The 26,791-nt window shown below is 33.0% G+C and overlaps 1 long non-coding RNA gene across 1 annotated transcript; it reads left to right on the top strand.

Annotated features, from left to right (window-relative positions):
* The first annotated feature begins 1,837 nt into the window (after positions 1 to 1,837).
* On the top strand, positions 1,838 to 25,729 carry LOC148780078 (uncharacterized). Its single transcript, XR_016042472.1, has 3 exons — positions 1,838 to 1,912; positions 11,920 to 11,993; positions 25,562 to 25,729. It is a non-coding gene; the product is annotated as an uncharacterized LOC148780078 (long non-coding RNA).
* The last annotated feature ends 1,062 nt before the right edge of the window (positions 25,730 to 26,791 follow it).

Raw genomic sequence — 26,791 nt, 5'->3', positions numbered from 1 at the left:
GTAATCCTTTAATTTCTAATTGGGATAATTTTGCTATTAATTGATCCATTAAGGACTTATTGTTATCACCAATATGGAATTTATTTTTATTTAATTCTAGAGGTGGTTTAAATAGAATTGCTTTAGGTATAGGTGTAGCAGAAGGTTGTTCTTTTGAAACAAGTCTTTCTATTCGTTCTGCCTGTTTACCTATAGATTGCATATACAAATTTGTATAATTATTTTGGTCCACAATATGAGGAATCAATTCCTGTTTCTTACCAAGCTCTTTTGGTAAGACTTTATAAGGAGTAGCTATTATATCATATATTGATTGTGGTTGTGGTGGTTCATCCTTAGATGGGATGACTGCTTTGAGTATTATACTCTTTTCAGGAGGGTGTGTACTAGCAGTGGTAGTAGCATCCGTACTGATATAGGTTTTTTCTTCTATTGTTTGAATGTTGTCAAATGAGGGAATAGTAATATTATATTGACTAATCCTTTGGTTACTCTTATTTTTTAAGAAATTTATTATATTTTATGTGCATTAATTCTATTAATCTAGGTTGAAATGTTTTCAAATACCATTCTCGAATTTGTTTATTTTCATCAGATAAATAATCTTATCTGATATAATCTTTATTAATTTTTCATCTTTTCCTTTCTAATTTGGTTGCCAAGTATGCTGCCATATATTCATCAGAATATTGATCATAGGGATTTATTTCTTCTTCCATATCATCTTCAATTTGTAATGTTAATATTTGAAATTCTTCTATACTAGGTTCAGGAGTGTATGCTATATTTGATTCAGGGGTATATGTGGGAATAACAACATGATCAGTTGTTCTTCTTATTCCTTGTAATTGTAAATCTGAACGAGGTATTGATTGTGAAGAAGATTGGGAAGGAGAAGGTAGTATAATAACATCAGGAGTAGTAGAATAAGATTTTCTACTAGGTATTAATGGAGTTTTATTCTTTTTCCGATTAATATTTATATCATCCTGTACTTTCGATTGTTGGAATTTGATTTCAATATTTCCATCTAGAGATTCTATTATTTGATTTGGAATACTATTTCTTGGAATTTCTTGGGGTTGATTTGCATGTTGTAGTGCCCATGACTGTGGTAGAACAATGTCTGACCACTTAATGGTTTTGGGTACTATTGTTTGAGATTTTTCCGTATTTGTTTGAAATAATATTGTTTGATCTTTTTTATCTATTCTCATAATATTTGGACATAAGGTGTTCATGACTTTATAATATATTCTGTATACTATAGCTAAATTTTGGGAACCATGTGTCATATTAAAACCATGAGTTTTTAAATTTATTGTTAGTATATCTAGAATATTTGGATCAGTTAAAGAAACCGCAAAATTTGGAAAACAGTTAAAATATATTGGTCCACTACATAGGCTTGATTCAACCATGTCAAGTAGAGAGTCTGTGAAATTATTGTGTCTTGTATCTCTTAGGCATACAAGCACTGAGGTATTCAACACTAGTCGGGTCAAAGGTTTAACAGCTATTTGAATGAGGCCAATGTGTAAATATTTGTAATTATTTTCTTTATGTTTTTTAATAACTTTTCTTGATAGTATTTGAAAGTCTTCTTGATTCTGAGTTACAGATAAACTTTCTTCTACTGTCTTGATGGCATAACTCATCTTGAATTTAAATGATCCCTTATGATAAATGTCATGTATTGGTACCTTTGGTATATTCCAATTTTGAATATGATCTTCAATATCATTTATTATGATTTGTTCCTTATTTTTCACTCTAAGTGTTTGCGATGAAGTTGTACTGTTACTTCTAAGATTCCTAATTAAATTTGCCATCTGTAGGTTACGGATAATGACAATCTGGATGATCAAGGGTCCAGCGTGTTCCCCTAAGCGGCTCTTCCTGGCCTTGGCGGGTACTTTGCCTAGACTTGTCCTTTCGTCTCTTGTCTTAACTCTCGGACCAACTTTCTTAGTGGTAAATTTAAGTAGGTTTCCCTAATAATAGTATAACTTTTACTCTAACAGGACTAGTGAACTATTGGGACAGGTTATAGTGTACTGTTTATGTACTGTATAAACAGATTTCTATTTGTACAGTTTTTACTGTATGGCTCTGATACCACAAACGCCCAGGATCTACAGTCCGATCCTATTTATCGTATTTTTGCAGGTGATAATTGAATCTAAAGTAGATATGTAAATATGAGACTATTGTATTTAATTAATTCTTGCAGAATTTTATAATAATTAAGAAGGAACAGTATTAAGCAAATAAGAGGGATAACAGATACATCAATGACTAATCATTGAGCATAATTTAAATTTCCAATTTTTACACTAAATAGTATCTTAAATTGCATAGTTAAAATTCATAACACACTTAACTTTATTTATAAACAACTTGTAGCCAACGAGTACAATGAAAGTAACAAACTAGTATCTTACATACACTTACAGTCACTCATACAACAAAGGGAAATAGAAGAAATAGAAGGTAGACAGAAAAACAACAGAAAGTAGAAAAAACAGGGAAACTGAGAAACATAAATACTATGAAACTTACTGAGTACCGATGCAGTAACTGGAAAAGAGTTTCCAGTGATGCGGGCAGTATGAAGGAAGAGAGTTTATATTGCAGTCACACATCAGATATTAAAAGATAGAGAAGAGGGATAAAACCTGGTAAATTATGGAGCTATGAAGGTCAGGATAGCTCAAGTATTGCTGTATTTCCAAGGATCAGAGAGAGAGAAGAGAGGAGCTCTGTGAGAGAGGAGCTCTGTGAGAGAGAAGGAGCAGAGGAAGGAGTGGGAGAAGGAGAGGCTTCGACCCTGCCTCAAATGGAGGAGGGTTGGTCCTTATATAGGCGGAGTTGCTTCGCCACCAAGCAAGGAATAAAGCAGAAAGCAGGAGGAGAAGACATAAAGCAAGATGAGAGGACGTAAAGAAGTAAAACAAAAACAAAAGAAGACAAAAAAGGAAAAAGAAGCATCTGGGAACAATGTTTCCCTTTGTCGCTTCCTATCGTAGCTACAGTGACATTTTTGGCGTATATACACATGGCTACAGTGATATTTTGGCGTATCTACAAATGGCTATAGCGACAGCATCTTCTTTTGTCATTATATGTCGGTGATGACTGTTGATGGTGCTTTTTGTCGGTGATGATGATTGATGAGTCTTTCTTCAATTATTGATTCCTTCATGGTCTTTGATTGAATTCATCCGGGTCGTCTTCCTCCGGTTCTGTTTCTTCATCCGGATCTTCTTCAGGGAGATTAAGATATTGGTTGGTGTGTAAAGGAGATGATTGTATAGTTTCTTCAGAAGAAACTGGTTTCTTCCCAACTTCAGCAAATATTTCTCTCATTTGGTTTTCTAAGGTCTCTTTTGAAGCATTGGGGTTTTGCTGGAGCATATTTCGTAAATAGGTTGGGAAATCAAAGGAGGTATTAGCAGTATGAGGGCTTGGTTGTTTCTTAGAGGTTTGCTGAGGTATTCTTTTGGGAGTGAGTGTTGTAGGGTCCATATTGAATATGTCCCACCACTTTTCAAAGATAGTTTTTCCAAGTCTGGGAATATAAGAATAGTCAGCAGTGGTATCAACTGAGATTGAATAATCCCATTTCATGATCCAAGGGATTTGATATAAGGCCATGAAATATAAATGGATATCAATGGTATTATCAGCATGGTTATATTCTTTGAATTGTTCCTGCACTGTTTTAAAAGCAGGAGGTAAAATTTGAGATGTTGAGCCCCACACAAAAAACCAATTTTTAAACCATGTGGGGAATCTTTCAAAAATCGGGAGCCGGAACTGAATGTACCAGCTGTGTGTGTTATTTGGATTTTGGTAATAGAAAAACTTATGCCAAGCTTCAATATATTCGGCATACTTATAATATTTATAAGAAAAGTCTGGGTTGTGAAGTTTCTTTCCTTGCGCGGGATTGCAACCCCACTCTTCATAGGAAAGTAAGTTTTTAATTTGGACCTTTGAGTATGCAATGGTCCTGGTATTCTGTTGATAATAGTGAACAACAGAAATGGATCCCGTTTCCATAAGGATGGCTTCAAAGTATTCTCTGGTTTTGACACCATTGGATGGGTTAAGATGATTGAGCAAATATAAAGGAGCAAGTTTTATTGGTTCTGTCTTGACATGTTTCTCATCGATAGTAATATCCATGAGATACGCTCTTTCTATATAAAAAGATCTGGGTATATTGGGTTGTGAAGCAGACTTGGTCTGAGCTGGAGAATATATGGGTTTTGAAGCAGTTGCTTCGAGATAGGTGATTTGGTGGATAGGAGAATGGGAAGGTGAACGAATTGCCAAAGGCGAAGGTTCCCCTTCAAATGGTATTATATTTGACATGGGTTGTTTGTCTCGGCGAGAAGAGCCTCGAGAACCCATTGGACTAGGTGAAGGTGAAAGTGAAATATTATTATTTTTATTCTCCTCGAACAGCTGTAATGCCAGGGACAATGGTGATTCGTCGTTTGTGTCAGTGTTGCCCCCCTTGCAAAAATTCACGGGTTAAAAAGTCAGGGAGTGAGTTGGAAGACCCGGGAAGGTGTTCGATGGAAAAATCAAAGGCGGATAATATAGCCTGCCATCAAGCAAATATTTGGTTGGAAACCAAATTCTGAACATCTTTTTGCAAAATATCTTTGGCTGCTTTGTAGTCAGTTCGTATAAGAAATGGTTGATTAAGAACATCACTTTGGAATTTAGAAACACAATGGACAATGGCTAATAATTCTTTTTTGACCATTGAATAGTTCTTCTGTGTGGAATTCCAAACCTTAGAAGTATACCGGAGTAATTGTTCGTGATTATCAATTTTTTGTTTGAGAATACCGCCTAGACCTATATCTGAAGCATCACATTCTATGATTTTAAAAGCAGTTGGATGTAAAAGAGAAAGACAATCAAGAGTCTTTACCTTTCGTTTGATTATTTGTACGGCTTGAGTATGAATATTGGTCCATGGTGGAGGATTCTTTTTGAGTCTATCATATAGCGGCTTAGAATCGATAGCAAGATTAGGATAAAAGTCACTAACATAGTTTAAACATCCGAAGAACCTTTGGAGTTCTTTTTTATCAAGTATCTGATCAGGGAATTTATCAGCAAATTGTATTGATCTATCTATGGGAATAATTATTCCATGATGAATCATATGGCCAAGAAACCTAATATTGGTTTTGAATAAAGTAATCTTTTTTGCTGAGACTACCAATCCAGCATTTTGGACTGCATGTATAAAAGTATTAATATGTTTAATATGTTGATCTATAGATTCAGAGAAAATCAAAACATCATCTATGTATACTATCATGAATTGATGGTATGCATTAAAAACATCATTCATTATTTTCTGAAATTCAAATGGAGCATTCTTTAAGCCGAATGGCATAACATTCCATTCATATTGTCCGAATGGGACATTAAATGTCGTTTTATATCTATCTTGTTCTTGGATTTGTATTTGCCAATATCCAGATTTCATATCAAATTTTGAAAAGATACAAGCTTGAGCAACTCTATCTAATAAATCTTTTTTATTAGGGATAGGATATCTGATCCATTTTAAAACTTTATTTAAAGGTTTATAGTTAATAACTAACTTAGGAACCCCTCGTTCCTTTTCAGCATTCTTATTAACATAAAAGGCTGCACAGCTCTAAGGTGAAGAGCATGGTCTTATGAGCTTTTTATTTTGGAGATCAGTAATCTCTTTGCGACACATATGTAATAAGATAGTATTCATTTGTATTGATCTAGCTTTTGTAGGTATTTGTTTTTCATCAAATCCTTGTTCATAAGGTAGACTAATGTTATGCTTTTTTCTTTCCCAAAAAGCATTGGGGTGCTCACTACATATAGAAGTTTCTATATGGTGTTGTATTGATTGGATTTTTTGTTGAATTGATGGAGTATTTATTTGTTCTTCAATAGACTTATATTTAAGTTCTTGTTTTAGGGTGCAAAGAAATTTTTCTTTATTCTGTAACTGACTTTTGACATTATTTAGTTCTTTTAATTTTGGTTTATGGATAAAATTAAAATGTATTGGTATATTTTGAATAATTGAAGATATTCCTGTTTGATCTATGGTCAAAGGATATAGCAGAGTAAGGAATGGGACTCCAAGTATTACCGCTTGGCTTAATCCTTTTACCATAATAAATGGTGTATCAAGGCATTGGTGATTATTACAAACAGAAGCATTAGATAATTTATAATTGATAAATAATCTACTTCCATCTGCTGTATTTAATATTTGAGTAGTCTTATCAAAATATTTTGAAGGTAGTAGACCTTCATTGATACAATTCAAGTCGGCGCCTGAGTCTATTAAGGCTGAAGTTTCAAAACTATAATCTTTTGCCACTATAATTTTGACTTGGACAAACCATTTTTGAATTACTATTTTGTCTATTAAATTGACAGAGGGAATGGTTATTACATGTGGTTTGGCTTCTAACGTTTCTGGAATATCTAATGGTGGATCTGGTTCATATGTCATAAGTTGATCAAATTCTATTTCATCAGTATCAGTATCAGTATCTTGTTGAGATAGTTGTTCACTTACTCTCATCATTATTGAAGCAAAATTGTATTCATCAGGAGATTTATTGATGGGAGGTGTTTTTGCTTTATTTTTTGTTATAGAAATAAATTGAGTAATGACAGATCGTTTTTCATCTGGATCAGTAATTTTGTCAATAATGTCCTAGATGAAATTATCTTCTTGGGTAAGTGTATGTACATTATATGTAGGTATAGGACAACTACAATCATTATTTTTTATTGAACTAGATGATTCTGTATTCAGAAGTATTGGAAGAGTCAGAGGATTCTGTCCAAATAAGATCATCATCTTGAATTTGGTCTATATGGGAATCAGTAGAGGTAGAAGAAGTTGAATCATAATTGATTATATTATATAATTTTGATTTTATTGTTTCATCTAAATGTAATGATTCTATTTTCTTTTTTAATTTACATTGATGTTATAATGTCCTACTTTACCACACTTATAACATACTGGTAGTTTTCTCTTACCTTTTGTATTGGGAGAAATTTATTGATCAGTTTTCTTTTAGACTTTTTATAATAAACTCTCTTCCTTCTTACTGCCCGTATCACTGGAAACTCTTTTCCAGTTACTGCATCTGTACTCAGTAAGTTTCATAGTATTTCTGTTTCTCAGTTTCCCTGTTTTTTCTACTTTCTGTTGTTTTTCTGTCTACCTTCTATTTCTTCTATTCCCTTTGTTGTATGAGTGACTGTAAGTGTATGTAAGATACTAGTTTGTTACTTTCATTGTACTCGTTGGCTACAAGTTGTTTATAAATAAAGTTAAGTGTGTTATGAATTTTCACTATGCAATTTAAGATACTATTTAGTGTAAAAAATGGAAATTTAAATTATGCTCAATGGTTAGTAATAGATGTATCTGTTATCCCTCTTATTTGCGTAATACTGTTGCTTCTTAATTATTATAAAATTCTGCAAGAATTAATTAAATACAATAGTCTCATATTTACATATCTACTTTAGATTCAATTATCACCTGCAAAAATACGATAAATAATACTAGGTTCAGGAGTGTATGCTATATTTGATTCAGGGGTATATGTGGGAATAACAACATGATCAGTTGTTCTTCTTATTCCTTGTAATTGTAAATCTGAATGAGGTATTGATTGTGAAGAAGATTGGGAAGGAGAAGGTAGTATAATAATATCAGGAGTAGTAGAATAAGATTTTCTACTAGGTATTAATGGAGTTTTATTCTTTTTCCGATTAATATTTATATCATCCTGTACTTTCAATTGTTGGAATTTGATTTCAATATTTCCATCTGGATGTTCTATTATTTGATTTGGAATACTATTTCTTAGAATTTCTTGGGGTTGATTTGCATGTTGTAGTGCCCATGACTGTGGTAGAACAATGTCTGACCACTTAATGGTTTTGGGTACTATTGTACATTATGTGTAGGTATAGGACAACTACAATCATTATTTGTTATTGAACTAGATGATTCTATATCAGAAGTATTGGAAGAATCAGAGGATTCTGTCCAAATAAGATCATCATCCTGAATTTGGTCTATATGGGAATCAGTAGAGGTAGAAGAAGTTGAATCATAATTGATTATATTATATAATTTTTATTTTATTGTTTCATCTAAATGTAGTGATTCTATTTTCTTTTTTAATTTACATTGATGTTTATAATGTCCTACTTTATCACACTTATAACATACTGGTAGTTTTCTCTTACCTTTTGTATTGGGAGAAAATTTATTGATCAGTTTTCTTTTAGACTATTTTTTCTTATCTTTATCTTTAGATTTATATTTTTCCTTTTTATATTTTTTCTTTTTCTTATATAATTGTTCAGGCATATTTTTTCTATCAAGATAATATCCAAATTGTTCACAAAAGTCACCAAGTTCTTTACGCTTAGTGATTTTTTTGTTTATCTAATTGCCTTTTGAGTTTCATATCTGTGCATAAGGCTAATCCCTCAACACATATTTCTGATGATAACTCTCCAAGTGTATATGATGAATTTATTATGATTCCATTATGTTTCTATCGCAGTCTTTCTTTGACTTTTTTGCGAATAAATATGGTAAACCAACTATAAATTTTTCTTTCCAGTGGTCTAACTGGCAATCTTCTCTTATTAATAATCTTGAGAAAAGTACATCTTTATACCATTTATAATGAGATAGTGTAGGACAGCGGAGATTTGAAAGCAGATCTTCCGATCTTGCTGCTAACAGTGCTGTACTGCCTACAAAGTGCAATGTAATGGTATATATCAAAGTGTTGACAACATCACTTTCTGTATAAATTATTTCTTGATTCTGTTCATTTCTGGCAGTCCATTGTCTAGTATTTGTGAGGATTCTATTCTTGGTTTCATCATCTACATAGAAATCTCACCAACCTCTTAACCAGCCAGTAAATCCATTAACTATTGCTTTTGCAACCTCTTGATCTGGGTTGCCTGCCATTTTATTTGCAGAGGCAAACATTGTCATATGTCTCATGACATCTAATATTTTTAATTCAGATAAGCCATCTATTGTCCAGTTTACTATTGATCTTCCTGAATATGATACTACTTGTTGTATAGCATCTTCTTCCATTTGAATATCAATAGGTGTAGGTCTTTTATGATATGGTAAAGCTGTAATGGGTTTCCAGTTTTTGCCATAAGCTATTCTGTTGAGATCTATGGGAGTGGTATCCATAAATGCATTTTCTTGATTTTGGATCGTATCTTCTATGATTGGTTCTTCTTGGAGCATCATTGTTTCATGCTCAGGTAGCTTTGTTTTTCCTTTATCTGAAGATTCAGGTAATGAACTGGTAATAGTGGGTGAAGGAATATTTATTTTGGGAGAAGGTATTCCTTTAATTTCTAATTGGGATAATTTTGCTATTAATTGATCCATTAAGGACTTATTGTTATCACCAATATGGAATTTATTTTTATTTAATTTATGAAGTGGTTTAAATAGAACTGCTTTAGGTATAGGTGTAGCAGAAGGTTGTTCTTTTGAAACAAGTCTTTCTATTCGTTCTGCCTGTTTACCTAAAGATTGTAGAATTATTTTGTTCCACAATATGAGGAATCAATTCCTGTTTCTTACCAAGCACTTTTGGTAAGACTTTATAGGGAGTAGCTATTATATCATATATTGATTGTGGCTGTGGTGGTTCATCCTTAGATGGGATGACTGCTTTGAGTATTATACTCTTTTCAGGAGGGTGTGCACTAGCAGTGGTAGTACCATCCGTACTGATATAGGTTTTTTCTTCTATTGTTTGAATGTTGTCAAATGAGGGAATAGTAATATTATATTGACTACATATTTCTTTTAACCATATAAAAAATCCTTTGGTTACTCTTTCTTTTTTAAGAAATTTATTATATTTTATGTGCATTAATTCTATTAATCTAGGTTGAAATGTTTTCAAAAACCATTCTCGAATTTGTTTATTTTCATCAGATAAATAATCTTGTCTGATATAATCTTTATTAATTTTTCTTCTTTTCCTTTCTAATTTGGCTGCCAAGTATGCTGCCATATATTCATCAGAATATTGATCATAGGGATTTATTTCTTCTTCCATATCATCTTCAATTTGTAATGTTAATATTTGAAATTCTTCTATACTAGGTTCAGGAGTGTATGCTATATTTGATTCAGGGGTATATGTGGGAATAACAACATGATCAGTTATTCTTCTTATTCTTTGCAATTGTAAATCTGAACGAGGTATTGATTGTGAAGAAGATTGGGAAGGAGAAGGTAGTATATATGGTGTTGTATTGATTGGAATTTTTGTTGAATTGAAGGAGTATTTATTTGTTCTTCAATAGACTTATATTTAAGTTCTTGTTTTAGAGTGCAAAGAAATTTTTCTTTATTCTGTAACTGACTTTTTACATTATTTTGTTCTTTTAATTTTGGTTTATGGATAAAATTAAAATGTATTGGTATATTTTGAATAATTGAAGATATTCCTGTTTGATCTATGGTCAAAGGATATAGCAGAGTAAGGAATGGGACTCCAAGTATTACCGCTTAGCTTAATCCTTTTACCATAATAAATGGTGTATCAAGGCATTGGTGATTATTACAAACAGAACCATTAGATAATTTATAATATTTCTTCTTTTCCTTTCTAATTTGGCTGCCAAGTATGCAGCCATATATTCATCAGAATATTGATCATAGGGATTTATTTCTTCTTCCATATCATCTTCAATTTGTAATGTTAATATTTGAAATTCTTCTATACTAGGTTCAGGAGTGTATGCTATATTTGATTCAGGGGTATATGTGGGAATAACAATATGATCAGTTGTTCTTCTTATTCCTTGTAATTGTAAATCTGAACAAGGTATTGATTGTGAAGAAGATTGGGTAGGAGAAGGTAGTATAATAACATCAGGGATAGTAGACTAAGATTTTCTACTAGGTATTAATGGAGTTTTATTCTTTTTCCCATTAATATTTATATCATCCTGTACTTTCGATTGTTGGAATTTGATTTCAATATTTTCATCTGGATGTTCTATTATTTGATTTGGAAAACTATTTCTTGGAATTTCTTGGGGTTGATTTGCATGTTGTAGTGCCCATGACTGTGGTAGAACAATGTCTGACCACTTAATGGTTTTGGGTACTATTGTATGAGATTTTTCCATATTTGTTTGAAATAATATAGTTTGATCTTTTTTATCTATTCTCATAATATTTGGACATAAGGTATTCATGACTTTGTAATATATTCTGTATATTATAGCTAAATTTTGGGAACCATGTGTCATATTAAAACCATGAGTTTTTAAATTTATTGTTAGTATATCTAGAATATTTGGATCAGTTAAAGAAACCGTAAAATTTGGAAAACAGTTAAAATATATTGGACCACTACATAGGCTTGATTCAACCATGCCAAGTAGCGAGTCTGTGAAATTATTGTGTCTTGTATCTCTTAGGCATACAAGCACTGAGCTGTTCAACCCTAGTCGGGTCAAAGGTTTAACAACTATTTGAATGATGCCAATGTGTAAATATTTGTAATTATTTTCTTTATGTTTTTCAATAACTTTTCTTGATAGTAGTTGAAAGTCTTCTTGATTCTGAGTTACAGATAAACTTTCCTCTACTGTCTTGATGGCATAACTCATCTTGAATTTAAATGATCCCTAATGATAAATGTCATGTATTGGTACCTTTGGTATATTCCAATTTTGAATATGATCTTCAATATCATTTATTATGATTTGTTCCTTATTTTTCACTCTAAGTGTTTGAGATGAAGTTGTACTGTTACTTCTAAGATTCCTAATTAAATTTGCCATCTGCAGGTTGCGGATAATGACAATCTGGACGATCAAGGGTCTAGCGTGTTCCCCTAAGCGGCTCTTCCTGGCCTTGGCGGGTACTTTGCCTAGACTTGTCCTTTCGTCTCTTGTCTTAACTCTCGGACCAACTTTCTTAGTGGCAAATTGAAGTAGGTTTCCCTAGTAATAGTATAACTTTTACTCTAACAGGACTAGTGAACTATTGGGACAGGTTATAGCGTACTGTTTATGTGCTGTATAAACAGATTCCTGTTCGCACAGTTTTTCCTGTATGGCTCTGATACCACAAACGCCCAGGATCTACATATGATATAATAGCTACTCCTTATAAAGTCTTACCAAAAGAGCTTGGTAAGAAACAGGAATTGATTCCTCATATTGTGGAACAAAATATTTATACAATCTTTAGGTAAACAGGCAGAACGAATAGAAAGACTTGTTTCAAAAGAACAACCTTCTGCTACATCTATACCTAAAGCAGTTCTATTTAAACCACCTCCAGAATTAAATAAAAATAAATTCCATATTGGTGATAACAATAAGTCCTTAATGGATCAATTAATAGCAAAGTTATCCCAATTAGAAATTAAAGGAATACCTTCTCCCAAAATAAATATTCCTTCACCCACTATTACCAGTTCATTACCTGAATCTTCAGATAAAGGAAAAATAAAGCTACCTGAGCATGAAACAATGATGCTCCAAGAAGAACCAATCATAGAATATACGATCCAAAATCAAGAAAATGCATTTATGAATACCACTCCCATAGATCTCAACAAAATAGCTTATGGCAAAAACTGGAAACCCATTACAGCTTTACCATATCATAAAAGACCTACACCTGTTGATATTCAAATGGAAGAAGATGCTATAAAACAAGTAGTATCATATTCAGGAAGATCAATAGTAAACTGGACAATAGATGGCTTATCTGAATTAAAAATATTAGATGTCATGAGACATATGAGAATGTTTGCCTCTGCAAATAAAATGGAAGGCAACCCAAATCAAGAGGTTGCAAAAGCAGTAGTTAATGGACTTACTGGCTGGTTAAGAGGTTGGTGGGATTTCTATGTAGATGATGAAACCAAAAATAGAATCCTCACAAATACTAGAAAATGGACTGCCAGAAATGAACAGAATCAAGAAATAATTTATACAGAAAGTGATGCTGTCAACACTTTGATATATACCATTACATTACACTTTGTAGGCAGTACAGCACTGTTAGCAGCAAGATCGAAAGATCTGCTTTCAAATCTCCGCTGTCCTACACTATCTCATTATAAATGGTATAAAGATGTATTTTTCTCAAGATTATTAATAAGAGAAGATTGCCAGTTAGACCACTGGAAAGAAAAATTTATAGCTGGTTTACCATATTTATTCGTAGAAAAGTCAAAGAAAGACTGCGAAAGAAACATAATGGAATCATAATATATTCATCATATACACTTGGAGAGTTATCAGCAGAAATGTGCTGAGGGATTAGCCTTATGCACAGAAATGAAACTCAAAAGGCAATTAGATAAACAAAAAATCACTAAGCGTAAAGAACTTGGTGACTTTTGTGAACAATTTGGATATTATCATGATAGAAAAAATATGCCTAAACAATTATATAAGAAAAAGAAAAAATATAAAAAGGAAAAATATAAATCTAAAGATAAAGATAAGAAAAAATATTATAAAAAGTCTAAAAGAAAACGGATCAATAAATTTTCTCCCAATACAAAAGGTAAGAGAAAACTACCAGTATGTTATAAGTGTGGTAAAGTAGGACATTATAAACATCAATGTAAATTAAAAAATAAAATAGAATCATTACATTCAGATGAAACAATAAAATCAAAATTATATAATATAATCAATTATGATTCAACTTCTTCTACCTCTACTGATTCCCATATAGACCAAATTCAGGATGATGATCTTATTTGGACAGAATCCTCTGATTCTTCAAATACTTCTGATACAGAATCATCTAGTTCAATAAAAAATAATGATTGTAGTTGTCCTATACCTACACATAATGTACATACACTTACCCAAGAAGATAATTTCATCTTGGACATTATTGACAAAATTACTGATCCAGATGAAAAAAGATCTGTCATTACTCAATTTATTTCTATAACAAAAAATAAAGCAAAAACACCTCCCATCAATAAATCTCCTGATGAATACAATTTTGCTTCAATAATGAAGAGAGTAAGTGAACAACATACTTTTCAACAAAAAGAACTTAATATTTCAGATCTCAAAAGAGAAATTAAAGAAATAAAAACCGAAGTATTCCAATTAAAAAATAGGATTAAATCTTTAGAATTACAACAACTATCTCAACAAGATACTGATACTGATGAAATAGAATTTGATCAACTTATGACATATGAACCAGATCCACCATCAGATATTCCAGAAACTTCAGAAGCCAAACCACATGTAATAACCATTCCCTCTGTCAATTTAATAGACAAAATAGTAATTCAAAAATAGTTTGTCCAAGTCAAAATTATAGTTGCAAAAGATTATAGTTTTGAAACTTCAGCCTTAATAGACTCAGGCGCCGACTTGAATTGTATCAATGAACGTCTAGTACCTTCAAAATATTTTGATAAGACTACTCAAATATTAAATACAGCAGATGGAAGTAGATTATTTATCAATTATAAATTATCTAATGCTTCTGTTTGTAATAATCACCAATGCCTTGGTACACCATTTATTATAGTAAAAGGATTAAGCCAAGCGGTAATACTTGGAGTCCCATTCCTTACACTGCTATATCCTTTGACCATAGTTATGAATGGAATGTTATGCCATTTAATGTCCCATTCGGACAATATGAATGGAATGTTATGCCATTCGGCTTAAAGAATACTCCATCTGAATTTCAAAAAATAATGAATGATGTTTTTAATGCATACCATCAATTCATGATAGTATACATAGATGATGTTTTGATTTTCGCTGAATCTATAGATCAACATATTAAATATATTAATACTTTTATACATGCAGTCCAGAATGCTGGATTGGTAGTCTCAGCAAAAAAGATTACTTTATTCAAAACCAATATTAGGTTTCTTGGCCATATGATTCATCATGGAACAATTATTCCCATAGATTGATCAATACAATTTGTTGATAAATTCCCTGATCAGACACTTGATAAAAAAGAACTCCAAAGGTTCTTGGAATGTTTAAACGATGTTAGTGACTTTTATCCTAATCTTGCTATCGATTCTAAGCCGTTATATGATAGACTCAAAAAGAATCCTCCACCATAGACCAATATTCATACTCAGGCCGTACAAGTAATCAAACAAAAGGTAAAGACTCTTGATTGTCTTTCTCTTCCACATCCAACTGCTTTTAAAATCGTAGAATGTGATGCCTCAGATATAGGTCTAGGCGGTATTCTCAAACAAAAAATTGATAATCACGAACAATTACTCCGGTATACTTCTAAGGTTTGGAATTCCACACAAAAGAACTATTCAATGGTCAAAAAAGAATTATTAGCCATTGTCCACTGTGTTTCTAAATTCCAAAGTGATGTTCTTAATCAACCATTTCTTATACGAACTGACTGCAAAGTAGCCAAAGATATTTTGCAAAAAGATGTTCAGAATTTGGTTTCCAAACAAATATTTGCTCAATGGCAGGCTATATTATTCGCCTTTGATTTTTCCATCGAACACCTTCCCGGGTCTTCCAACTCACTCCCTGACTTTTTAACCCGTGAATTTTTGCAGGGGGGGCAACACTGACACAAACGACGAATCACCACTGTCCCTGGCATTACAGCTGTTCGAGGAGAATAAAAATAATAATATTTCACTTTCACCTTCACCTAGTCCAATGGATTCTCGAGGCACTTCTCGCCGAGACAAACAACCCATGTCAAATATAATACCATTTGAAGGGGAACCTTCGACTTTGGCAATTCGTTCACCTTCCCATTCTCCTATCCACCAAATCACCTATCCCGAAGCAACTGCTTCAAAACCCATATATTCTCCAGCTCAGACCAAGTCTGCTTCACAACCAAATATACCCAGATCTTCTTATATAGAAAGAGCTTATCTCATGGATATTACTATCGATGAGAAACATGTCAAGACAGAACCAATAAAACTTGCTCCTTTATATTTGCTAAATCATCTTAACCCATCCAATGGTGTCAAAACCAGAGAATACTTTGAAGCCATCCTTATGGAAACGGGATTTATTTTCGTTGTTCACTATTATCAACAGAATACCAGGACCATTGCATACTCAAAGGTCCAAATTAAAAACTTACTTTCCTATGAAGAGTGGGGTTGCAATCCCGCGCAAGGAAAGAAACTTCACAACCCAGACTTTTCTTATAAATATTATAAGTATGCCGAATATATTGAAGCTTGGCATAAGTTTTTCTATTACCAAAATCCAAATAAAACACACAGCTGGTACATTCAGTTCCGGCTCCCTATTTTCGAAAAATTCCCCACATGGTTTAAAAATTGGTTTTTTGTGTGGGGCTCAACATCTCAAATTTTACCTCCTGCTTTTAAAACAGTGCAGGAACAATTCAAAGAATATAACCATGCTGATAATACCATTGATATCCATTTATGTTTCATGGCCCTATATCAAATCCCTTGGATCATGAAATGGGATTATTCAATCTCAGTTGATACCACTGCTGACTATTCCTATATTCCCAGACTTGGAAAAACTATCTCTGTAAAGTGGTGGGACATATTCAATATGGACCCTACAACACTCACTCCTAAAAGAATACCTCAGCAAACCTCTGAGAAACAACCAAGCCCTCATACTGCTAATACCTCCTTTGATTTCCCAACCTATTTACGAAATATGCTCCAGCAAAACCCCAATGCTTCAAAAGAGACCTTAGAAAACCAAATGAGAGAAATATTTTCTGAAGCTGGGAAGAAACCAGTTTCTTCTGAAGAAACTGTACAATCATCTCCTTTAAACACCAACCAATATCTTAATCTCCCTGAAGAAGATCCGGATGAAGAAACAGAACCAGAGGAAGACGACCCGGATGAATTCAGTCAAAGACCATGAAGGAATCAATAATTGAAGAAAGACTCATCAATCATCATCACCGACAAAAAGCACCATCAACAGTCATCATCGACATATAATGACAAAAGAAGATGCTGTCACTATAGCCATTTGTAGATACGCCAAAATATCACTGTAGCCATGTGTATATACGCCAAAAATGTCACTGTAGCCATGATAGGACGCGACAAAGGGAAACACTGTTCCCAGATGCTTCTTTTTCCTTTTTTGTCTTCGTTTGTTTTTGTTTTACTTCTTTACGTCCTCTCATCTTGCTTTATGTCTTCTCCTCCTGCTTTCTGCTTTATTCCTTGCTTGGTGGCGAAGCAACTCCGCCTATATAAGGACCAAGCCTCCTCCATTTGAGGCAGGGTCGAAGCCTCTCCTTCTCCCACTCTTTCCTCTGCTCCTTCTCTCTCACAGAGCTCCTCTCTCACAGAGCTCCTCTCTCATAGAGCTCCTCTGTCACAGAGCTCCTCTCTTACAGAGCTCCTCTCTTCTCTCTCTCTGATCCTTGGAAATACAGCAATACTCGAGCTATCCTGACCTTCATAGCTCCATAATTTACCAGGTTTTATCCCTCTTCTCTATCTTTTAATATCTGATGTGTGACTGCAATATAAACTCTCTTCCTTCATACTGCTCGCATCACTGGAAACTCTTTTCCAGTTACTGCATCTGTACTCAGTAAGTTTCATAGTATTTCTGTTTCTCAGTTTCCCTAATTTTTCTACTTTCTGTTGTTTTTCTGTCTACCTTCTATTTCTTCTATTTCCCTTTGTTGTATGAGTGACTGTAAGTGTATGTAAGATACTAGTTTGTTACTTTCATTGTACTCGTTGGCTACAAGTTGTTTATAAATAAAGTTAAGTGTGTTATGAATTTTCACTATGCAATTTAAGATACTATTTAGTGTAAAAATTGGAAATTTAAATTATGCTCAATGGTTAGTAATAGATTTATTTGTTATCCCTCTTATTTGCTTAATACTGTTCCTTCTTAATTATTATAAAATTCTGCAAGAATTAATTAAATACAATAGTCTCATATTTACATATCTACTTTAGATTCAATTATCACCTGCAAAAATACGATAATAGGATCGGTCTGCAAAAAGAGTTTCCAGTGATGGGGGCAGTATGAAGGAAGAGAGTTTATATTGCAGTCATCTATCAGATATTAAAAGATAGAGAAGAGGGATAAAACCTGGTAAATTATGGAGCTATGAAGGTCAGGATAGCTAGAGTATTGCTGTATTTCCAAGGATCAGAGAGAGAGAAGAGAGGAGCTCTGTAAGAGAGGAGCTCTGTGAGAGAGGAGCTCTGTGAGAGAGGAGCTCTGTGAGAGAGAAAGAGCAGAGGAAGGAGTGGGAGAAGGACAGGCTTCGACCCTGCCTCAAATGGAGGAGGCTTGGTCCTTATATAGGCGAAGTTGCTTCGCCACCAAGCAAGGAATAAAGCAGAAAGCAGGAGGAGAAGACATAAAGCAAGATGAGAGGACGTAAAGAAGTAAAACAAAAACAAAAGCAGGCAAAAAAGGAAAAAGAAGCATCTGGGAACAGTGTTTCCCTTTATCGCTTCCTAACATGGCTACAGTGACATTTTTGGCGTATATGCACATGGCTACAGTGATATTTTGGCGTATCTACAAATGGCTATAGTGACAACATCTTCTTTTGTCATTATATGTCGGTGATGACTGTTGATGGTGCTTTTTGTCAGTGATGCTTTATACTTTGTCGGTGATGATGATTGATGAGTCTTTCTTCAATTATTGATTCCTTCATGGTCTTTAACTGAATTCATCCGGGTCTCCTTCCTCTGGTTCTGTTTCTTCATCCGGATCTTCTTCAGGGAGATTAAGATATTGGTTGGTGTGTAAAGAAGATGATTGTACAGTTTCTTCAGAAGAAACTGGTTTCTTCCCAGCTTCAGCAAATATTTCTCTCATTTGGTTTTCTAAGGTCTCTTTTGAAGCATTGGGGTATATTCTTTGAATTGTTCTGGCACTGTTTTAAAAGCAGGAGGTAAAATTTGAGATGTTGAGCCCCACACAAAAAACCAATTTTTAAACCATGTGGGGAATCTTTCGAAAATAGGGAGCCGGAACTGAATGTACCAGCTGTGTGTGTTATTTTGATTTTGGTAATAGAAAAACTTATGCCAAGCTTCAATATATTCGGCATACTTATAATATGCAGTGAGCACCCCAATGCTTTTTGGGAAAGAAAAAAGCATAACATTAGTCTACCTTATGAACAAGAATTTGATGAAAAACAAATACCTACAAAAGCTAGACCAATACAAATGAATACTATCTTATTACATATGTGTCGCAAAGAGATTACTGATCTCTAAAATAAAAAGCTCATAAGACCAAGCTCCTCACCTTGGAGCTGTGCAGCCTCTCTCACAGAGCTCCTCTCTTACAGAGCTCCTCTCTTCTTTCTCTCTGATCCTTGGAAATACAGCATTACTCGAGCTATCCTGACCTTCATAGCTCCATAATTTACCAGATTTTATCCCTGTTCTCTATCTTTTAATATCTGATGTGTGACTGCAATATAAACTCTCTTCCTTCATACCGCCGGCATCACTGGAAACTCTTTTCCAGTTACTGCATCTGTACTCAGTAAGTTTCATAGTATTTATGTTTCTCAGTTTCCCTGTTTTTTCTACTTTCTGTTGTTTTTCTGTCGACCTTCTATTTCTTCTATTTCCCTTTGTTGTATGAGTGACGGTAAGTGTATGTAAGATACTAGTTTGTTACTTTCATTGTACTCGTTGGCTACAAGTTGTTTATAAATAAAGTTAAGTGTGTTATGAATTTTCACTATGCAATTTAAGATACTATCTAGTGTAAAAATTGGAAATTTAAATTATGCTCAATGGTTAGTAATAAATGTATCTGTTATCCCTCTTATTTGCTTAATACTGTTCCTTCTTAATTATTATAAAATTCTGCAAGAATTAATTAAATACAATAGTCTCATATTTACATATCTACTTTAGATTCAATTATCACCTGCAAAAATACGATAATTAGGATCGGACTGTAGATCCTGGGCGTTTGTGGTATCGGAGCCATACAGTAAAAACTGTGCAAACATGAATCTGTTTATACAGTACATAAACAGTACACTATAACCTGTCCCAATAGTTCACTAGTCCCTTTAGAGTAAAAGTTATACTATTACTAGGGAAACCTACTTAAATTTACCACTAAGAAAGTTAGTCCGAGAGTTAAGACAAGAGACGAAAGGACAAGTCTAGGTAAAGTACCCGCCAAGGTTAGGAAGAACCGCTTAGGGGAATACGCTGGACCCTTAATCGTCCAGATTGTCATTATCTGCAACCTACAGATGGCAAATTTAATTAGGAATCTTAGAAGTAACAGTACAACTTCATCTCAAACAATTAGAGTGAAAAATAAGGAACAAATCATAATAAATGATATTGAAGATCATATTCAAAATTGGAATATACCAAAAGTACCAATACATGACATTTATCATAAGCGATCATTTAAATTCAAGATGGGTTATGCCATCAAGACAGTAGAAGAAAGTTTATCATTAACTCAGAATCAAGAAGACTTTCAACTACTATCAAGAAAAGTTATTGAAAAACATAAAGAAAATAATTACAAATATTTACACATTGGCCTCATTCAAATAGTTGTTAAACCTTTGACCCAACTAGGGTTGAACACCTCAGTGCTTGTATGCTTAAGAGATACAAGACACAATAATTTCACAGACTCTCTACTTGGCATGGTTGAATCTAGCCTATGTAGTGGTCCAATATATTTTAACTGTTTTCCAAATTTTACGGTTTCTTTAACTGATCCAAATATTCTAGATATACTAACAATAAATTTAAAAACTCATGGTTTTAATATGACACATGGTTCCCAAAATTTAGCTATAGTATACAGAATATATTACAAAGTCATGAACACCTTATGTCCAAATATTATGAGAATAGATAAAAAAGATCAAGCTATATTATTTCAAACAAATATGGAAAAATCTCATACATTAGTACCCAAAACCATTAAGTGGTCAGACATTGTTCTACCACAGTCATGGGCACTACAACATGCAAATCAACCCCAAGAAATTCCAAGAAATAGTATTCCAAATCAAATAATAGAACATCCAGATGGAAATATTGAAATCAAATTCCAACAATCGAAAATACAGGATGATATAAATATTAATCGGAAAAAGAATAAAACTCCATTAATACCTAGTAGAAAATCTTATTCTACTACTCTTGATGTTATTATACTACCTTCTCCTTCCCAATCTTCTTCACAATCAATACCTCGTTCAGATTTACAATTACAAGGAATAAGAAGAACAACTGATCATGTTGTTATTCCCACATATACCCCTGAATCAAATATAGCATACACTCCTGAACCTAGTATAGAAGAATTTCAAATATTAACATTACAAATTGAAGATGATATGGAAGAAGAAATAAATCCCTATGATCAATATTCTGATGAATATATGGCAGCATACTTGGCAGCCAAATTAGAAAGGAAAAGAAGAAAAATTAATAAAGATTATATCAGACAAGATTATTTATCTGATGAAAATAAACAAATTCGAGAATGGTATTTGAAAACATTTCAACCTAGATTAATAGAATTAATACACATAAACTATAATAAATTTCTTAAAAAAGAAAGAGTGACCAAAGGATTTTTTATATGGTTAAAAGAAATGTGTAGTCAATATAATATTACTATTCCCTCATTTGACAACATTCAAACTATAGAAGAAAAACCCTATATCAGTATGGATGGTACTACCACTGCTAGTACACACCCTCCTGAAAAGAGTATAATACTCAAAGCAGTCATTCCATCTAAGGATGAACCACCACAGCCACAATCAATATATGATATAATAGCTACTCCTTTGCTATAGTGACAGCATCTTCTTTTGTCATTATATGTCGGTGATGACTGTTGATGGTGCTTTTTGTCGGTGATGCTTTATACTTTGTCAGTGATGATGATTGATGAGTCTTTCTTCATTCAATTATTGATTCCTTCATGGTCTTTGACTGAATTCATCCGGGTCGTCTTCCTCTGGTTCTGTTTCTTCATCCGAATCTTCTTCAGGGAGATTAAGATATTGGTTGGTGTGTAAAGGAGATGATTGTACAGTTTCTTCAGAAGAAACTGGTTTCTTCCCAGCTTCAGCAAATATTTCTCTCATTTGGTTTTCTAAGGTCTCTTTTGAAGCATTGGGGTTTTGCTGGAGCATATTTCGTAAATAGGTTGGGAAATCAAAGGAGGTATTAGCAGTATGAGGGCTTGGTGGTTTCTCAGAGGTTTGCTGAGGTATTCTTTTGGGAGTGAGTGTTGTAGGGTCCATATTGAATATGTCCCACCACTTTACAGAGATAGTTTTTCCTAGTCTGGGAATATAGGAATAGTCAGCAGTGGTATCAACTGAGATTGAATAATCCCATTTCATGATCCAAGGGATTTGATATAAGGCCATGAAATATAAATGGATATCAATGGTATTATCAGCATGGTTATATTCTTTGAATTGTTCCTGCACAGTTTTAAAAGCAGGAGGTAAAACTTGAGATGTTGAGCCCCACACAAAAAACCAATTTTTAAACCATGTGGGGAATCTTTCGAAAATAGGGAGCCGAAACTGAATGTACCAGCTGTGTGTGTTATTTGGATTTTGGTAATAGAAAAACTTATGCCAAGCTTCAATATATTCGGCATACGTATAATATTTATAAGAAAAGTCTGGGTTGTGAAGTTTCTTTCCTTGCGCGGGATTGTAACCCCACTCTTCATAGGAAAGTAAGTTTTTAATTTGGACCTTTGAGTATGCAATGGTCCTGGTATTCTGTTGGTAATAGTGAACAATGGAAATGGATCCCGTTTGTATTGATTGGATTTTTTGTTGAATTGAAGGAGTATTTATTTGTTCTTCAATATACTTATATTTAAGTTCTTGTTTTAGGGTGCAAAGAAATTTTTCTTTATTCTGTAACTGACTTTTGACATTATTTAGTTCTTTTAATTTTGGTTTATGGATAAAATTAAAATGTATTGGTATATTTTGAATAATTGAAGATATTCCTGTTTGATCTATGGTCAAAGGATGTAGCAGAGTAAGGAATGGGACTCCAAGTATTACCGCTTGGCTTAATCCTTTTACCATAATAAATGGTGTATCAAGGCATTGGTGATTATTACAAACAGAAGCATTAGATAATTTATAATTGGTAAATAATCTACTTCCATCTGCTGTATTTAATATTTGAGTAGTCTTATCAAAATATTTTGAAGGTACTAGACCTTCATTGATACAATTCAAGTCGGCGCCTAAGTCTATTAAGGCTGAAGTTTCAAAACTATAATCTTTTGCCACTATAATTTTGACTTGGACAAACCATTTTTGAATTACTATTTTGTCTATTAAATTGACAGAGGGAATGGTTATTACATGTGGTTTGGCTTCTGATGTTTCTGGAATATCTGATGGTGGATCTGGTACATATGTCATAAGTTGATCAAATTCTATTTCATCAGTATCAGTATCTTGTTGAGATAGTTGTTGTAATTCTAAAGATTTAATCCTATTTTTTAATTGGAATACTTCGGTTTTTATTTCTTTAATTTCTCTTTTGAGATCTGAAATTGTAGGTTCTTTTTATTGAGAAGTATGTTGTTCACTTACTCTCGACTTTTATCCTAATCTTGCTATCGATTCTAAGCCGCTATATGATAGACTCAAAAAGAATCCTCCACCATGGACCAATATTCATACTCAGGCCGTACAAGTAATCAAATGAAAGGTAAAGACACTTGATTGTCTTTCTCTTCCACATCCAACTGCTTTTAAAATCATAGAATGTGATGCTTCAGATATAGGTCTAGGCGGTATTCTCAAACAAAAAATTGATAATCACGAACAATTACTCCGGTATACTTCTAAGGTTTGGAATTCCACACAAAAGAACCATTCAATGGTCAAAAAAGAATTATTAGCCATTGTCCATTGTGTTTCTAAATTCCAAAGTGATGTTCTTAATCAACCATTTCTTATACGAACTGACTGCAAAGCAACCAAAAATATTTATAGTTTTGAAACTTCAACCTTAATAGACTCAGGCGCCGACTTGAATTATATCAATGAAGGTCTAGTACCTTCAAAATATTTTGATAAGACTACTCAAATATTAAATACAGTAGATGGAAGTAGATTATTTATCAATTATAAATTATCTAATGCTTCTGTTTGTAATAATCACCAATGCCTTGATACACCATTTATTATGGGAAAAGGATTAAACCAAGCGGTAATACTTGGAGTCCCATTCCTTACTCTGCTATATCCTTTGACCATAGATCAAACAGGAATATCTTCAATTATTCAAAATATACCAATACATTTTAATTTTATCCATAAATCAAAATTAAAAGAACTAAATAATGTCAAAAGTCAGTTACAGAATAAAGAAAAATTTCTTTACACCCTAAAATAAGAACTTAAATATAAGTCTATTGAAGAACAAATAAATACTCCATCAATTCAATAAAAAATCCAATCAATACAACACCATATAGAAACTTCTATATGCAGTGAGCACCCCAATGCTTTTTGGGAAAGAAAAAAGCATAACATTAGTCTACCTTATGAACAAGGATTTGATGAAAAACAAATAGCTACAAAAGCTAGACCAATACAAATGAATACTATCTTATTACATATGTGTCGCAAAGAGATTACTGATCTCTAAAATAAAAAGCTCATAAGACCAAGCTCCTCACCTTGGAGTTGTGCAGCCTTTTATGTTAATAAGAATGCTAAAAAGGAACGAGGGGTTCCTAGGTTTGTTATTAACTATAAACCTTTAAATAAAGTTTTAAAATGGATCAGATATCCTATCCCTAATAAAAAAGATTTATTAGATAGAGTTGCTCAAGCTTGTATCTTTTCAAAATTTGATATGAAATCTGGATATTGGCAAATACAAATCAGAGAACAAGATAGATATAAAACGGCATTTAATGTCCCATTCGGACAATATGAATGGAATGTTATGCCATTCGGCTTAAAGAATGCTCCATCTGAATTTCAGAAAATAATGAATGATGTTTTTAATGCATACCTTCAATTCATGATAGTATACATAGATGATGTTTTGATTTTCTCTGAATCTATAGATCAACATATTAAACATATTAATACTTTTATACATGCAGTCCAGAATGCTGGATTGGTAGTCTCAGCAAAAAAGATTACTTTTCTTGATAGTAGTTGAAAGTCTTCTTGATTCTGAGTTACAGATAAACTTTCTTCTACTGTCTTGATGGCATAACCCATCTTGAATTTAAATGATCCCTTATGATAAATGTCATGTATTGGTACTTTTGGTATATTCCAATTTTGAATATGATCTTCAATATCATTTATTACGATTTGTTCCTTATTTTTCACTCTAAGTGTTTGAGATGAAGTTATACTGTTACTTCTAAGATTCCTAATTATATTTGCCATCTGTAGGTTGCGGATAATGACAATCTGGACGATCAAGGGTCCAGCGTGTTCCCCTAAGCGGCTCTTCCTGGCCTTGGCGTGTACTTTGCCTAGACTTGTCATTTCGTCTCTTGTCTTAACTCTCGGACCAACTTTCTCAGTGGTAAATTTAAGTAGGTTTCCCTAGTAATAGTATAACTTTTACTCTAACAGGACTAGTGAACTATTGGGACAGGGTTGAACACCTCAGTGCTTGTATGTCTAAGAGATACAAGACACAATAATTTCACAGACTCTCTACTTGGCATGGTTGAATCAAGCCTATGTAGTGGTCCAATATATTTTAACTGTTTTCCAAATTTTACGGTTTCTTTAACTGATCCAAATATTCTAGATATACTAACAATAAATTTAAAAACTCATGGTTTTAATATGACACATGGTTCCCAAAATTTAGCTATAATATACAGAATATATTACAAAGTCATGATCACCTTATGTCCAAATATTATGAGAATAGATAAAAAAGATCAAACTATATTATTTCAAACAAATATGGAAAAATCTTATACAATAGTACCCAAAACCATTAAGTGGTCAGACATTGTTCTACCACAGTCATGGGTACTACAACATGCAAATCAACCCCAAGAAATTCCAAGAAATAGTATTCCAAATCAAATAATAGAACATCCAGATGGAAATATTGAAATCAAATTCCAACAATCGAAAGTACAGGATGATATAAATATTTATTAGATAGAGTTGCTCAAGCTTGTATCTTTTCAAAATTTGATATGAAATCTGGATATTGGCAAATACAAATCCAAGAACAAGATAGATATAAAACGACATTTAATGTCCCATTCGGACAATATGAATGGAATGTTATGCCATTCGGCTTAAAGAATGCTCCATCTGAATTTCAGAAAATAATGAATGATGTTTTTAATGCATACCATCAATTCATGATAGTATACATAGATGATGTTTTGATTTTCTCTGAATCTATAATCGCCAATGCCTTGATACACCATTTATTATTGTAAAAGGATTAAGCCAAGCGGTAATACTTGGAGTCCCATTCCTTACTCTGCTATATCCTTTGACCATAGATCAAATAGGAATATCTTCAATTATTCAAAATATACCAATACATTTTAATTTTATCCATAAACCCAAATTAAAAGAACTAAATAATGTCAAAAGTCAGTTACAGAATAAAGAAAAATTTCTTTGCACCCTAAAACAAGAACT

Source organism: Amborella trichopoda, chromosome 10, assembly GCF_054954075.1.
Source record: "Amborella trichopoda isolate Santa Cruz 75 chromosome 10, AtrichopodaSantaCruz75HAP2 v2.0, whole genome shotgun sequence".
Lineage (NCBI taxonomy): Eukaryota > Viridiplantae > Streptophyta > Magnoliopsida > Amborellales > Amborellaceae > Amborella > Amborella trichopoda.
Note: the sequence above shows the minus strand (reverse complement) of the source record. Positions and strands in the feature narration are given on the sequence as shown.